We start from the raw sequence: 15,000 nt of genomic DNA, 5'->3' as shown, positions 1-15,000 counted from the left end.
CCCGTTATTGTTATTGTTATCTAAGAGGCAAGAGATAGTGGATTGTTGAAGCGTGCTTCTTTCTTTGTGAACCTCTCTCTCTCTCTCTCTCCCTCTCCCTATCTCTCTCTTCCTCTCTCTCTCTCCCTCTCCCTTCTCTCTCTCTCTCTCTCTCTCTCTCTCTCTCTCTCTCTCTCTCTCTCTCTCTCTCTCTCTCTCTCTCTCTCTCTCTCTCTCTCTGTTCAAGATCTAACGTCCAACAATCTAATTATTTCCTCAGAACGTCACTTAATACACAATTGTCTCTTTTGTTATTTTTTTTTTACCCGATCGAAAGACATTCACCGTTTTACATTCTTTGTCATTTCCTCCTGTGTTCTTAACTAATTGAACCAATATTTTTGTTAGGTTAACAGATTTGAATATTTGTTGTGCTTAATTTTTCATATATTTTTATGAACTTGATATCTTCTTGTCCTCGACACCATTCCCCAATAACGTTCGTTGAACACTCTCTGCCTTAGTACATGTTCGTCTGGCGGAGCGACGGAGACCATCTGGTCAATCCTAGGAACGTTCAAATACTTACACAATGGCTTCGTTTAAAGTGAAGAAAAGCTGCTCACCGTCAACCTCCCTCTCTCATCATTGACCATCTTCAATCCAGTGACAAGACCAGATCAAAACGGACAGGGATGGAGATCCACAATGCGTTGCTGTAGCCGACTTCCCTTCTGTTCAACTAGATCCTCTGGATCCAGGTTTTAAATGCACAAAATTACGGGTGAATTTGCTTAAAATTACCGCCGCTTCACGAATAGAAACATGTTTTTAACTTAAAGATTAAAACTAAAAAAAAAACTATTTTACAATTTGTTTTATTGATTATGGTTCCACCCATCAAAAATATGAATAACATTGTTGTCGAAGACGCTTGGTCCCTAGTATGATTCTTGGGATGTTGTATGGTTATACAACTTGAAGTTGATTCTTTACAGGAACTTTTTCTTGGTTCTTGTGAATTTTTGGGAGACCGTAGAAGTTGCTAGTTTTGCATTCTTCACATCTGTGTAATTTGTCGCGCAATTCTACCCAGCCGTTTGACCCTGAATCCCAAGACAAGAAAGAATCGCTCGTGTCAAATTATATGTATATATACATATATATATATATATACTATATATATTGATATATAGATATATATCTATATGATATATATATATATATTATATATATTACTATAATAGATATATACATACAATATATATACATACATATATACAGATATATATATATATATGTATATATATATATATATATATACATATATGTATATATATATATAATATTATATGTATGTATGTATGTATGTATGTATGTATGCATGTATGTAAATAAAATAACGACAGCATTTTTTGTGTGTGTATGTGAGTGTGCGCCGTTGGGCGACCAAACGTTTAAAAAGTTCGTTTCACAACCTCGATGGTCCGTGTTCAATCCCATTGTGTGGCCTTTTGCTCAAGTGTCATTTTGTGTAACTTTAGGTTAAGCCATAACTTGTGAGTGAAATTGAGTTGGTGAAAACTCTGTGTGTGTGTGTGTGTGTGTGTGATGGATAATAATGGTTAATGTGTGGCGGTATTGGTACCACCTAGGTGGCAGCATCGGCAGAAATAACATTGAAAATGCTGCTGCTTATGGTATTAGTGGTGGTATAAGTAGTGGTGGTTACAGTTGTAGTAGCAGTAAAGGTGTAGTGGTGGTGGCAGTAGTGGTGGTGATATTGGTTGTGTGTAGTCACTGGTTGCATGCTTTAGTTATGCGGCTAAGTTACTAGTGACTATTGTTAGTGTTGATGTTGTTAATGATGTTGTTGATGACGATAATGATGGTGATGGTGATGATAATAATGATGGTGATGACGATGATGATGACGACGATGACGGCGACAACGACGACGATAATGATGGTAATGATGATGGTGATGATGACTATGATGATGACAATGATGATGATGATGAGACGACGACGACGACGACGATGACGATGACGATGATGATGGTAATGATGATGGTGATGATGATGATGTTGATGATGATGATGATGATGATGATGATGACGATGATTGTGATGATGATGATGATGATGATGGTTATGTTACCATTATTGTTGTTGACATTCTTGATACTCTTGTTGCTGTTGTCAGTTGTGTTGATGTTGTTAAAAAAGATATCTCTGCAGCAGCAGCAGTCAGTAGTAGTAGTAGTAGTAGCAGCAGCAGTGTTGCATCGTAATAATAAAAAAATAATAATAATAATTCTTAAACCACACCAGTCTGGAACGTATCGCCTTTCGGACGCAAGCGGCACAGACAGAGACCCCTTGTGATATTAGAAACCTTGAACTTCAAAGAACATCAGCAATATATCAAAAACTCTGCATCTAGATTATAACTGGGGCCACCAGGATAAAAGGCTGGTGGAGGAAGAGATTCTATACACACACAAACACACACACACACACACATATATATATATATATATATATACACATATATATGTGTGTTTTCACTACAGATGTATATGTATGTATTTAGTACATATATAAGTATGTATATATATTATATGTATTATGAATGTATTAATACATATATGTGATATATGAACATATTTATGCATGTGTGCGTGTATATATATTATATATATATATATATATATCCATGAACCATAGTATATATGTATATATATATGCTATATATGTGTGTGTGTATATATATATATATATATATATATATATATTATATATAATATATATGAATACGTTATATCTAAGTATAGATTTATATACGTGTATGTGTACACACAAACACACACACACACATACACACACATGCACATACGGATAATATATATATATATATATATATATGTTTATATACCTCTGTGCGTGTGTGCGGTTGAGTTTCTAGGTCTGTATTAAAAATTTGACTTGAGATTTACAGACACAAACTCACGTCTGATTGTTCGGCAGTTTCAGTTCTGAGTGATGTGATCAAAGCTTCGAAATAAGGCTGATTGTAAATGGATGATAGAGAAGGCCAGACCTCATTGAACCCTTGACCTCAGTAAGAAATTGCACATACTGCTGCAACAGACTACTGTAACGCTCAATAAGACAACTGATTTGTCATGGCCATACCTACACGAGTTTTCCCCCACCGGTTTCCTTTCCTCATGACTTTCGGAAAGACAGATGCTTTCTAATGGCTGGCTGCGTGGTAAGAAGCTTACTTCCCAACCAAAGGGTTCTGTGCGGAATCTTGGCCAAGAGTCTTCTACAATAGCCTCTGACCGACCGAAGACAAAGCTTTGTGAATGGATTTGGTAGATGGAAACTACCATATATATATATGTGTATATATATCCCATATATATGCATAACTATATAATCATATATATGTGTGTGTGGGTGGTGTGTGTGTGGTGTACACACACATATATTATATATACATATATATATTTATGTATATATATGATACATATGTGTATATATATAATATATATATATATATATATATATATATATATATATATAGATATATGTATGTATGTATGTATATCAACATATATACATGTATGTATATATATATATATATATATATATATATATATATATATATATATAAAATACAAAATGGGACAAGAACGCAAAACATCCGGACAGTTAGGTGATACACAAAGGGACAACAAAACATCCAGATAGACGTACAAAAGAAAAACACGGACGGGTCATTCAAAGCCTTTTATCCTCAGTCAAGAACTGGATCATCCTCGCAATTTCAGCTGATTAATCTTGACTGATAAGCAACCGAAATTGCGAGGATGATCCGGTTCTTGACTGAAGATAACGATCCGTTGTTTTTTGTATCACCTCGTGTCGGATGTTTGCGTCTTGTCCCATTTTGTATTTTATTTATATATATATAGCGGCGTATGTACTTGTGTTACTATATATATCTATATATATTTATCTATATTATATATATATATATATATATATATATATATATATATATATATATATTTAAAATATATGCATATATATATGTAGTATGTATGTATGTATGTATGTATGTATATTTTATATGAAACAGTTATTTTTTTATATTCCAATAATCCCAAGGCTTTGAAATCCAGAAAGATATTTTACTGTTCTTTTATCTAAATCCCAGGTGACAGAGAGAAGATCGTTGAAAACTGTAATATCCCAGAATGCACACACACACCTACCACACACACACACACACACACACACACACACACACACACACATACACACACACACACACACATACACACATCTAAGAAAAGTTTGTTTTTTGGGATAGGTGAAGTAGACTACATCACGTCACAGATGGTTTCAAGCGTAACTCCATCTCATCTACCTTATGTTGGCGGCCTTACGCCGCATGAAACGTGGTTTATGATGATGATGATGATGATGATGATGAGATGATTGATCCTCATCATCATCATCATCATCATCATCATCATTCATCATCATTCAATCATCATCATTATCAGCTTTAATGCATTTATTGCATTTGATGTTATTAATATGTAATTTTTCTTTTTCTACACCTTCAAATATTTTAATATATATATTACATGCATATATATACATGCAATATATAGAATATATATATATATATATATATATATATAGATATACACATATATACATACACACACGCGCACACATATATATATACACATATATGCATGTATATTCTATATATATATATACACATATACATATGTATATACATATATATGTATAAATACAAGTATTTATATCTATATGTACGTATATGTGTGTGTATGCGTATATATATACATATCTATGTATGTGTATGTGTCTATGCATCCTTTGTATGTATATGCTTATTACATTTACATCTAACAATCTATCTATTTATCTATCATTCTATCTGCCTGCCTATCTCTCTTTCTATCCATCTATTTCTCTATAATTCTCGTACTCATAACTCTGCAGCTAAAACCTTACCTTTTATCTCCACCTTCCTCTCTCTGACCTTTTCTCCCCTTTCCCCCTTCTCTCCCTCCCTCTCTATATATTTTACTTAGATCTATGGAAATACACATACAACAATTAATGTTTGAGAAGCCAAAAACTTCACAACATGGGGTGTTGGTGTATAGGAGAGTATATCGCGAGTGTGATTCGTGTTTATGAGTCGGTGTCAGTGAGGGTTGAATTAAAAGAAACTCTGGAGACACGAACCAGCATCCAGTTTCCGAAAGTCGTTCAGCAGATTCTGATGTTTGCCCTGCATGATGAGGTTTCGAGATCCGCGCTTGCTCTCCATTCTGGTAACATTTCATCATTACTTCAGATACTGAGGTTGCAAGAATTTCTTTAATGAATGTATGTGTGTCATCATTCAGTTTATTTCAAGAATTCTTGCCAATGAAGAACCGGTTTCCAACCTAGATCCAAGGTTCCTTCATTGGAATTTCAACATCAACAACAGTGTATTTTTGTTTGTTCGTTATATATATTAGATGTATATATGTATGTGTATGTGGTTGTATGTATGTAGATATGTATGTATGTATGTATGTATGTATGTATGTATGTGTATGTTGTGTATGTAGTATGTATGTATGTATGTCTGTATGTGTGTATGTATGTATGTATGTATGTGTGTTGTATGTATGTATGTATGTATGTATGTAGTATGTATGTGTGTATGTATTTGTATGTATGTTGGTATGTATGTATGTATGTATGTATGTATGTATGTATGTATGGTGTATGTATGTATGTGTTATGTATGTATGTATTATGTATGATGTTATTGTATGTATGTATGTATATGTGTAGATTTGTATGTTTTATTTTATGTATGTATTCTCATGCATGTAGTTGCATATCTAGACATGTTCATATATATTTAAATGATAAACTTTTGGAAAGTTTTACAGATTTTTACAGTTGCAATAATGGATTGGCTCTTTACTCTTCAAATTAGCTTTCTCCTTTCTGGTTTTGAGAAGCCTGTTTTCTCAAGATTGGTATTTATGCAGTGTGTTACATATCCCATGGCCCCATTAATTACAGGTATAAACCTGAACTTGTAATCTGGATAGAGTAACTGCTGATTTCTCAATAGTTCACCATAGGTGTTCTCTTTTTCACTGATCTTCAGTTTTATGTTAACATCCGCTCAGCAGCTAATTTCCACAACTGTGCACAGTTTCTCTTCTCTATCCCAAATCATTATATCAGGTCTGTTGTGCTTTCATTTTATTGGGGGTCTTCACTGGTGCATTCCACCAATATTCCTTTTTATTATTCCTTTTTATTATGGCTTCTACCATATTATGGTTTTTTTTTTATTATGGGTTCTTATTTCTTTGTCCGGGAAATTATCCTTCCGACGGATTTCATTATAGAGTGTCCTAGTTACAACACCATGTCTCATCGGTAGATATATCGTGATGACATTTTCGGACAACTGCTTATGATGAAGGGACATCGTGGGAATCCAGCACACCAAAGAAGACATGGGCAAAACAAACTGATTAAAACCTGCAGTCGCAGCGCCTCAATGTCAAGCATGCTAAGGCCAGCACCATGGATCAGAAAGCATGGAATAATATCATCACCAAAGTCCGTCATCCAGCGGTAGCCACAACGATCATTTTGGTTGAGAGGACAGTCCATTCCTCTGCCTGTCAGACAGCGATTTAAAAACAAAAGAAAAAGATCCTGGGAATGTGGAGACTCTTCATATAATTCATGTCGTTGGCATATACTCTCAGATCGTCTGCAAAAATGTCATACATATAAGTATGTATGTATGTATGTACGTACGTACGGACTATGTATGGTACAAGCGTATATATGTAATACGTACACACGCATATAATATATATATATATATATATATATATATATATAATATATATATATATATTATATAATATATATATATCTATAAAAGATTAATCAGCCGAAAATTGCGAGGATGATCCGGTTGTGGACTGAGGATAGGAAGCTTCGAATTACCTGACTTGTTTTTTTTTTGTATCGTCTATCTGGATGTTGTCCCTTTTTGTATCACCTAGTTGTCCGGATGCTTTGCGCTCTTGTCCATTTTGTATTATATATATATATATTATATACACACACACACCAGTAGACGTGTACATATGTATGTAGGACAATAGTATGTCAGCATGTACGATTTTACATTTATGTGTGATGGGATAATGTATATGAGAATAGGACTATATTGAGTATTTATAAAATATAAATTATGTATATTTTTTATAAATTGTGCATGGTAATATATATATATATATATATATATATATATATATTTATATATGTATATATATATATATATTTAGATATGTATATATATATATATTAGTATATATATGTGTATATATATATGTGTATATATATATATATATATATATATATATATATATATATATATATGTTATGATATGTATGTATGTATGTATGTATGTATGTATGTATGTATACACACACACACGCATACAATACACACATACACATCGTATATACACATGAAGCATATAGGACGATCATCAGAGACTTGCGATATATAGAAACCTTTCATAACGGTTGCTCTTTTTTCTTTATTTTTCCTTATCATACCTCTACCTGGGTAGCTGGGTGGGTGAGCTTGTAGTTTGCTGGTTGGGTGGTTGTTTGGGTGGTTGGTTATCGTTGAAATAGTTTTTCTTATCTTCCAAAGGAGATCTTCGGTTTGCATCTGGAAGGTTCTGGGAAGGGTAGTTTACCATTCTAGTGGGTCACATTACACCTGGGTGGTTGATATAAAGATATTTACCTTCCTGGTGGCTGGCTCACCCATCGCTCAATTTCGGTTTCTGTGTTAGAAAATAACATTTTAATGAGACAGCGAGAGATATCGCTAAGCAACCGCTCAATTTACAAGAAATAACAGCTAAGTATCACTCAAATTAAGTTTTACTGTCTTAAAGAAGTGATTGGATAGAAAAAGTGTACTTTTTGAATTCAACTAAGTTTTTTATATCACCCATTACATAAGTGCAAATCCGTGAAGTATTCACGCTTATTTACGCGGCAGATATACGTAATTTAACTAAAAGTTGTATTATAAGTATGAGATATTTTTTTTTTGTTCTTGTTGTTTATGGGGAAAGTGGGAAAATAAGAGTGAATATTTATTTTATGAGTGCTGTGTATTAAGTCTATAACAGTGTGCATAAAGTATATAAAGTGCATTAAGTAATCATTATATTCCAATTTCCTTCACTTTTCAATGAATAGCTGATGAGTGACTATCTTTCCACACAGACACAAGACAGGTTACGCTTTCAGGTTTGGGGATAAAGGTTTCAGAAATAACCCAATAGGTTTACCATTAATTCCGTGAATTATTCACGGGTTCCGCGAGTCATTGATTATTATTATTGGTGGAGGCGATGAGCTGGCAGAATCGTTACCACGCTGGGCATATTGCTTATCGGCATTTCGTCTGCCGCTACGTTCTGAGTTCAAATTCCGCCGAGCTCGACTTTGCCTTTCATCCTTTCAGGGTCCATGGAATAAGAAGCAGTGAAACACTGGGGTCGATGCAATGGATTTGTCCCCTCCCCCAAATTTTCAGGCCTTGTGCCTATGGTAGAAAGGATTATTATTATTATTGATTGAGAGAGCAGTTCATGCCATCTGAGTAAATTATTCAAACCCCAAAGAACTCCTCTCAACACATGGCTATGATGCTCTCCAACTACTTCTGCTCGTGATCAGAGATGCACATATCGTCAGCCACCAAGGGACATGCTCAACTGGTTAGGTCAAAACTGACAAGCAAAAATCTGTGGATTGAGCAGATATTTGCTGTAGCCCATCTTTTATACCAAGACAAAACAATGTACATGATAACACTTCCAATCAATTAAGATCAGAAGCCATGAGAGCCACTGCCTGGTACTGCATCAGGGCATTGGTACTGCATCTATTATTATTATAATTATTATTATTATTATTAATTATTAATTATTATTATTATTATTATTATTATTATTATATTATTATTATTATTATTATTATTATTATTATTATTATTATTATTATTATTATTATTATATTATTATTATTATAGTTGTTGTTGTTGCTACTTTTATTGATTAAATTTTTGCTTCAGTTCGCTAGCGTTTTTGTTAATGTTGGGTCTAATCCTTCTTCCAGTTCTATAATAAAATGGCCCATAGAAGTTACTTCTACTTGTTTTTCATTTCTTTAAACTAAGAATCGAATTGATTAGGTTTTTTTTCTTTCTTTTCTTGACCCTTTTCTGGCAGTCCAGAGTGCGATGCATTTACCTGCATGGTATCAGATGAGCGTTATGACGCTGACACTTCTCACCTGTCTTCAAATCACAGTAACCCGAAGACAAAACCGGTGTATGAGACATTATTTTGTCGAAGTCGTCCGGCACCCCTACAAAGACTGTGAATACAAGGTTAGTAATCTTAATTATTTGGTCAATTGACAAAATTACTCAAATGGTAAATAAAAAAATAATAGATTACAGCTAGATTAAGTTTAAACCTAATTGATCGAAGTATCGACGGAATTTAGGCACTTAAGCTAAGGCACCAGAATTCAGTACGGTATTAACCATACAATTTCAAAGTAAGGTGATTAAAATCAAAATAAGCAACAGGATATCCAGAGGTAATGCGGTACAATCGTTTCAAGCGACTCCATTTAATTGAACAATGCAATTATTACATCAATTTAAATACAGAGCAATCCTCAGCTGCATAAAAACATAGAATTAAATTGAATTATAATAGATGGACACATTAGTATAATTTTACCTAAAACCTCCAAGAAGGTAAGGAGATAGACAAAGAATATGCTGTCTTCACTTCAGCTTAGAAGCTACTCATATGTACATATATTCATAAATATACATGTATATTCATATCTGTTTATCTACCTATTTATATTTATATTTATATATTCATAAATATATATATATATACACACATACATGTGTGTGTGTGTGTAGTAAATGAGTTAGAGCATATAACCTTGATGTTTATCACATGAAACACTTTCACAGATATCGTCAATCAGATATGCATAGAGTATACACAATGACGAGTATCAAAAAATGAAGTTAGCAAATGATTTTAATAATTCATTTACAGTTGTTTCGTCATAATTCAGTATAATCGATCTGAAGTAATAAATACTATAAGCATGTTATTTGTTCCAGAATTCTCAGGAATCATGCTGAACATGTATTCTAAAAAATCCCACAAAGCACGTAGAAACTAGTCAATAATTGTTGAAGTGGTTACTGCATCATGCTGGATTGATTATATTGAAATATCATGAAACAATTGTAAATGAAGTATTAAAATATAGTATAAAACACGGATTCAGAGAATCATGGGATACATATTAATGTACACATATACATATAATTTCTTGCATACTGAAATTAGTACTACATGAAGAAGGTTGCGAAACGGCTGTAATCATATGGAAATTATATGACTAAAATTTATCTTCATCTCTAACACCTTCTGACATTATGCTTTGCGTGTGTGTGTGTGTGTGTGTGTGTGTGTGTGTGTGTGTGTGTGTGCAATCAAATATTTACTGATTAAACCTGACTATGGAACTATATATGAGAATAAAGTTGACCTTAACACACATACGCACACACATGCACACACACACACAACATAAACACAGACGCACACCACACACACACACACAACACGCACATCTGCAGAGAAAGAGTGTGAGAGAGAGAGAGAGAGATGAAAAAATATTCTGAGGAGAAAGACATAGTTGTATGAAGACGAGAACACATTTTCAGCACCATTTAGTCCTTAGTAGTTTCCCCCATTACTGTACTGGCTTGCATTCAAACAGATTCTCCCCGCCTTTCGCTGCCCCCCTCTCACTCCTCCTCAGTGTGTGTATGTGAGTGGTGTGTGTGTGTGTGTGTGTGTGTGTGTGTTATGTACATATCTATGTATATATGTATGTATGTATGCATGTATGTATGTATGTATGTATGTATGTATGTATGTATGTATGTATGTGGTTATTCAGTTTTATTTCAAGATTTCTCACTAAGAGAGAAAGAACTGGTTTTTAACCTAGATTCAACGCTCCTTCATTGGAATTTCAAAAACATCAACGGGTATTTTTGTTTGTATGTGTGTGTATATGTGCAGTATTTGACGCTAGATTTGTTTGTTTTGTTGTACGTATGTATGTATGTATGTATGAATGTATGTATGTGCGTGTGTGTGTATGTACGTATGTATGTATATATGTGTACGCGCCTGTATGAGTTTGTGTGTGTGTGTGTGTGTGTTTCTTTCTATATGGCGTATTTCTCAACGGACAGAAAAAAGTGAATGACCTGACCCGGGTTTCCATTCTATATTTGAAACTTTCTTCAGAGACCCATGTACCCCAGACACGTATCTACATGTGCCAGTGTATTTGGTTACACATTTGCACAGCTTCTGTTCAATCTTGTAGAGTTTCAATGCAGATACCTGTGTGTGTGTGTGTGTGTGTGTGTGTGTGTGTGTGTGTGTGTGTGTGTGTGTGTGTGTGTGTGTGACTGTGTGTGTGTAAGTGTATTTTTGAAAGCAAACGAGAGCCGTAATATCTGGGTATTTTGTAAGAAGGCAATAAAAGCCAAGCATCCGACTCTCTTTAACTCTGAGTTCTTATTGTGGATAACTACGATCACCTTTTCGTCACTCATACATACATACGTACATGCCTATATACAATAATTTCTAGACCTGATATTACTTTCGGTTTTAGTACAGTAAACGGCAAGTTACTGCTGGCTTATAAACACGGGACATATCGCACTCACACAAATTTATCTATACATCTCTGTATATCAGTATATCTCTTTATCTACATCTCTCTATCTCTATCTCTCAATCCATCTCTCTCTATCTATTTCTATCTCTCTATCTTTATCGATCTCTCTGTATCTGCCTATATCTTATTTATCTATATCTATGTATACCTGTCGTATTTGTCTGTCTAACTAGCTAGCCCCCCTCTCTCTCTCTCCCTCTCTCTATATCTCACTCACTTTTATTTTTCAGACGTTATTGTTTTCACTCAAATTTTCAGACGCCATTGTTTCACTTTAAGTTCAATCATTATTGTTTTCACTGCAAGTTTTCAATCGCTATTTACAAATAACGACAAATTACTGACAGAAAGAAGTTCACAATTACTGATGAAAGTAATTTCATAATTTACTAACAGAAGTAACTTCATAATTTTCACTTCAATTTCTTATTTACTTTTGCAAAGTTTTTTAGTTTTTGTTGTTTTTTTTTGTTTTGACCCCAGGACTTATTCTTTGTAAGCCTAGTTCTTATTCTATCGGTCTCTTTTGCCGAATCGCTAAGTTACGGGGACGTAAACACACCAGCATCGGTTGTCAAGCGATGTTAGAGGGACAAACACAGACACATAAACACACACACACACACACACACACCACACAAACATATATATATATATATATATATACGACGGGCTTCTTTCAGTTTCCGTCTACCAAATCCACTCACAAAGCTTTGGTTGGCCCGAGGCTATAGTAGAAGACACTTGCCCAAGGTGCCACGCAGTGGGACTGAACCTAGAACCATATGGTTGATAAGCAAGCTACTTACCACACAGCCACTCCTACGCCTAAAAATTTCTTATTTACTTTTGCTACGGTTTTGTTTTTCTGTTGTTGACGGTTTTTTCTGGTTCCTTCGATACTGGCTCTTCGGTTCACTGAGTGACAAATTCCGCTTCAACCCGTACAATTCTTTATTTTCCGTAAAAAATTCCTTATTTACTTTTAGCCCGTTGTGTTAAGAAACATAATTTCCGTTACCACGTTATTTTCATTGTTTACTATCAACTTCACCCGTGTATTTCTGTATACGTGTATAACCATGCCTAGAAGGAAAGTGTCAAATTTGTCTACAATGCCAAGGTCAGCCAAAAGAATGTCTCTGTCCAGGGAAAGAGAGACAGCTGCAGAAAGGGAAGCACGCCAAGAAACGAACAGACAGGGCACTACAAAAGCCAGAGCATCTCAAAGTGATGAACAGAGGTATGCACGGCTGACAAGGAATAGGATCTCCACTGCAGAACGAAGAGCAGTTGCAACGGCTCAAAGAAGCAACTTCTATGGAGCAGCTTTCAATTATGATCCAGCAGTTCATTATGCAGATGACACTAGAGTTGCCATTGGTGCAAATGACAACTGAGTGCATACATTGTAAAGCAAGGGAGTGGCCTGGAAAGACACCTGCATTGTGCTGCAGTGGTGAAAAGGTTAAACTCCCTGCAATCCCCCAACCTCCACAGCCATTGAAGAAACTGTTTTCATCAACTGACCAAGATTCCAAAACAAAAATTAGACGATACAACGCTGAAATACAGGTGACGTCATCTGGAGCTACAAAAGATTTAACTGAGCCAGAATTCATGCAAACTTTCAAGATCCGAGGCCAGATTGGCTCTCTACTACCTCTGTCAAAGGAATCACCAAAATTCCTTCAAATACACATTATGGGTGATTCTCAACAAGAAGGGCAAAAGAGGTGCAGCATGAACATTGCAAAGTCTCTGCAAAAGATGCTGCATAACAACAACAACAACCTGATCAGAAGCTTCAAGACTGCGCTTGAAACAATTCCACCTGACTCTACGGATTACAAAGTAGTTATCAGGTCAGACAAAAAACTATCTGGTCAACATGGAGGGAGGTTTAATGCGCCAACAGCAAATGAAAATAGCTCCTGCTTTTGGTTGGGCAAGAAACATGACAAGCGTGACATTGTCCTCCATCTCAGAGACAGCACACTGATGAGGATTTCAGAAACACACAGATCCTATGTTCTATGCTGACATCGGTTGGACAGTTATTCATGTAGACAGTTGGTATCTCAGCTACTGGCAGTTGAGACCTGCGTAATTTAGATGGCATTTTAAAATTTCTTTATTTTCTTTCACCCAGGCAATGCAGGGATTTCTTCTAGTGTATATATATATATATATTATTATATATATATATATATATAATATATATTATATTATATACAGGTTAACTCAATCAGTATTACTTAAAGTCTCGTAGGAGCAGAACGCATTCACTTTCTCAGATATTTGAAGTTGGGGGAATTTAAAAGGATTTTTAAAATGGACTTTCATCCTTCGGTTTCGTTCAGGTAGGTACTTTGGCTAAGCATTTCAGGTAATCGTTGTCTATAGCATTTGACAGTGCAGTGACGAGAGTTACCATAGCAGGTAATTGAATGAACTGCTGTCGCTTTTTAGCCGAAGTATGAGTGTAGCCTAAACTGACCAGTGGATGCCTAAATATCTTCACCAAGAAATCATTGTTCAATTTTCTTTTAATTCTCTTTGGTTCAACCCCGCACTTCTGCGGATTTGGCCGCGTTCTGCACCAATGAAACGTCAAGTAATGTGGGGTTGACTTAAATTGTTATTAAATACTTGCAACTCCAACTCTATTAAACATTCTTGTCCGATAATTTTCGTTTTTCTTTTGCAGAAGATGTTGTTGACTCGCTGCAAAGGCCACTGTACGAAATCAAGAACGCAACCGCTGATAACTTTCTCACCAATATTATTAGAACCTTTCCATTACATATGCTCTTGTTGTCGCGACAAACTTTCCATCATGAAAGCTGTCCGTCTTCAGTGCCAGAACGGTGAGGTGGTATACGCCACATACAGATATATTATGCGCTGTGGATGTGAACACTGTCGGCGATAGAGACAAGGAAGGTCCTGAAATACATACACAAAACATACAAATCTTCAAGCACATACATACATACATACATACATACATACATACATACAAATCTCACA

At 34.9% G+C, this 15,000-nt stretch overlaps 1 protein-coding gene and 1 long non-coding RNA gene across 2 annotated transcripts in view; one reads left to right on the top strand and one right to left on the bottom strand.

The window, feature by feature from the left end:
• Positions 1-14,802, top strand: part of LOC115223768 — a 55,579-nt gene extending 40,777 nt beyond the window's left edge. The window contains exons 2-3 of the long non-coding RNA XR_005003680.1: positions 9,393-9,553; positions 14,678-14,802. This is a non-coding gene — a long non-coding RNA (uncharacterized LOC115223768). The remainder of the gene's footprint in view (positions 1-9,392; positions 9,554-14,677) is intronic.
• Positions 11,836-15,000, bottom strand: part of LOC115224127 (sulfotransferase 6B1-like) — a 24,997-nt gene continuing 21,832 nt past the window's right edge. Inside the window, exon 6 of the transcript XR_005003679.1 lies at positions 11,836-11,857. The gene's annotated coding sequence lies outside the window, so the exon portion shown is untranslated. The remainder of the gene's footprint in view (positions 11,858-15,000) is intronic.

The sequence above is a fragment of the Octopus sinensis genome, linkage group LG24 (genome assembly GCF_006345805.1).
Source record: "Octopus sinensis linkage group LG24, ASM634580v1, whole genome shotgun sequence".
Taxonomy (NCBI): domain Eukaryota; kingdom Metazoa; phylum Mollusca; class Cephalopoda; order Octopoda; family Octopodidae; genus Octopus; species Octopus sinensis.
The sequence above is the reverse complement of the archived record's forward strand: the minus strand, read 5'-3'. Positions and strand labels throughout refer to the sequence as shown.